The sequence below is a fragment of the Diaphorina citri genome, unplaced genomic scaffold, assembly GCF_000475195.1.
Source record: "Diaphorina citri unplaced genomic scaffold, Diaci psyllid genome assembly version 1.1 scaffold20644, whole genome shotgun sequence".
NCBI classification, from domain to species: domain Eukaryota; kingdom Metazoa; phylum Arthropoda; class Insecta; order Hemiptera; family Psyllidae; genus Diaphorina; species Diaphorina citri.
In genome coordinates, this window is record NW_007397994.1 from 1 (window position 1) to 3,275 (window position 3,275).

At 36.5% G+C, this 3,275-nt stretch overlaps 1 protein-coding gene across 1 annotated transcript in view; it reads left to right on the top strand.

The window, feature by feature from the left end:
- The first annotated feature begins 218 nt into the window (after window positions 1–218).
- Window positions 219–3,275, top strand: part of LOC113473245 — a 10,537-nt gene continuing 7,480 nt past the window's right edge. Inside the window, exon 1 of the mRNA XM_026832950.1 lies at window positions 219–468. The gene's annotated coding sequence lies outside the window, so the exon portion shown is untranslated. The remainder of the gene's footprint in view (window positions 469–3,275) is intronic.

Genomic DNA, 3,275 nt, shown 5'->3' on the forward strand with positions numbered 1-3,275 from the left:
TCCGAGAACAAATCCGCCCCGGGCGGGAATCGAATCCGCGGCCTAGCGCTTACAAGGCAGATGCGCTACCAACCAAGCCAACTAGGCTGGGGTTGACTGCTCTTTCCAGTGATGTTCTTTCACGTGATGTATGTAAAAAAACTTGGAATTTCGTGTCATTTCTGGTTCTTGGGAATTTAATTGAATATGTACTTAGGTATGAAAATATTTTAGCAACCAATTTTCTCGAATTGTTCCAGTGTGTATTCGAAGTGGACAAGGAGAGAGGCTTAACTCTGATTGAAATCGCCGAGGGTGTTGAGGTACCCGAAATCATCGTCAGTACAGGGTGCGACTTTGCCGTGTCCCCTGACCTCAAACCTATGGGTCAAGTGGAGACGTGAAGGTACCCTGTATATGTGAATGGTTACCGAGAAAATCTTGGCTAGACTGCGGGAGTAATCGTCAGATTCTGACAGTATAAACAAGGTAGGTATGATCGATATGTTACCTGGTGCAACTTTGCAACACTCATGTCAAATGGGTGAGTTGAAATTTTTGCAAAACTTTTGCAAATTAAGATTTCTAGGTGTCGGAGAATGTTCTAAAAGAAAAATCGATCAAAAAATGTATCTATTCAATTTTGAAGAGAAGAAATCATATGTAACCTCTAAAACTTTCATAAACTGTTGGTTATATTCTACTTAATTTACCTATTCCACTTGCAATCAAGTGATACATACGTTTAAAGTAAATAAAACAAAGTTTTACGTAATTATTATTTATTTTTGTTGACTATACTTGATGATCTTTTCATTTGAATATTATCTACTAGTACCTTGCTCCACAGTCATTTTCAAATGTCGGAATCTGTTTTGTTGGTCTCCTGTTTAGGTCATTGGTTACTACTTATACTAAAATGTCACTTGGTAGTATCCATTGTCAATGGCTACCATTTCATTGGATGCTTTACCCTATCACTTGGTTTGTGGTCTTCATTTCTTTCTTCCATAATCGTTAAATTAAACAATCTTTTTTATTGGTACAATACGATAATAATTTATTGTTAGCTTAATTCTTACATAGGATATTTACATGAACATCATTGTTCTCTTAAGTCACTTAATATCTAATTTGTATTGTGCCTCCAGGGAATAAGAAGTGATCTTCTTAAACCCGAATGAGTAAGCACCCTTTTAAGGAACTTAAAAGTCAATTAGGTACAACTGGAAAATCCTCTGCATTGCAGGAACAGTAATCAACAATTTTGTCACGCCCATTTACTTGTAACCACAAAGGACTTTTAAATTTCATAAAACGGGCTTGTGACTAAGAACAATCTAAAATTATAGCACCTTTGAACCCAATGGAAATTCGGGGATCAAACTGTACAGGGAAGATCTCCTTCGTTTAAAACATAGTCCAACTTCAAACTTTGATTTTTCGTCCGATCATTCAAAGCTTGTTTCGAAATTTCTTGGTATGACTCGGGTCAGAAGTTGATAAAAAAGACAAATGGTTGACATTTGAAATAAATAGAAAAATAAATTACTAAATCTAAATCCTAAACGTAAAACCTAAACATGAAATCATGGATGTAACCAAAGAAGAAATGTCAAAAAAAAAAAAAAAAAAAAAAAAAAGGGGTCGAAAAAAACAATATAAAATTATTTTTTTTTGTAGTAATCTTCTGTTCGTACTTTTCCGACAAAATGGTGTTCTGTCACCTCCATGATTTTCAAAAAAGTGTATAACTAGACTTGACTATTTATTCCTAACTTTAGTATATGCGGCGCCAAAATCTGATGGTAATTCCGATATTCAACCAATAAAAATAATAGGCACAAAATCAGTAAAAACACCCCATGTTTTGGACGCAAATAATAAATCAGTCAGGAAATTGGTAAGAAAGGGCGCAAAGTTATTACTTTGAAATACATAATATATCACCATATCAATTTTAAGCGCACTGAAATATTTAAATTCAAAACTTGCAACAGCATATCTACTCCTTGGAAAAGGCTTAAATACCTTCGCATATAATATCTTGAAAGGTTCCTTTTTCCTTTGTTACATAGCACCACGTCTATCTTTTTGCCTTGCTATGAACAGTTCAAGGTAGAATGACAGAAAAATATTCGGTGAAAAAATCTCCAAAATAAATTTAGTATGTTGAGATCCAAAGTGTGATTTTAGCTCTTATTGCCCCCTCCAGTCATTTCCAATGACTTCACGGATATCATCTATTGGGTAACTCGTCGTAATATAAATTGTAATAAAATACAATAATTTATAAATACACAGATATTTTGTACAAAAGTCGCTAGGGTAATGGTGGGATTTTCAATGGACACCTGACTTGTTTGGACTAAGGAGAAAAGAGTTTTTCTTAGTTATACAATAAAGTGTTCTTTTGATTCTTTGGGTTCCTTTTCCCTTGCTCATTTGAGTAATTTTTCTATGTATCTTCACATTCATTTGAGATATTTGAAATTCTTTTATAACATTTTTTATCAGTCTCTATCTTCGTATTTCGGCTATGCACTTGTTTGTATAAAGGCCGGTAAGCGGGACGAGATATCGTATACCTTGGTCTCGTCCTCGCTCACTCGCCTACGGTCTATCTGTCTGTCTTAGTCGTCTCATGTTACCATGACAATGCCGACATTATGCCCGTAACTCTGGTCGTCCATTAGCACACCATTCGAACTTACGGTCCCATCTTTACCAGGATTACTCGCTATTGGTGTGCCAAACTTCCGTATGCTTTTTTGTAGAAGTCATGAAGAAGAGACAGTAGAAAGCTAGTTTATGGCATTGGTTAATTCACAGTTCACCAGACCAGCGGGGTAGGCACTGAGTCGTGAACATTCAGGTCGGAAGAGTGTATGAACGCAGATGCGAGAGATTGAAGCAGCTGCAGTGGTGATGTATTTTCTCACCAGAGATTTTCAGCGTCACTGTATCGTCCAGAGCGGCGAGCAGGCGTAGTACATGGATGGGTGACTTGAGCCTTCATATTGGGAAATAAAGGAGAACGGGAATTAGTCTGATTTAAATCATTAGCATGAAGTAAAATAAAAAGCAAATCAGAATGATATAAAACCTGGAATGACTTCAAACAACCTTAGAGTAGGTAGCATAAGGTACTGATTTTCTCTAATCCCGATGAATATATACGGCTAAAAATTCGCCGTAGGGTACGGCCCAGCTGTTTCAGGTGCTCTATCTTCGTATGATCTGGGGTTTGCACTTGTTTGTATACCAAGGGCGTAGTAAACGTGGTCCGATACACA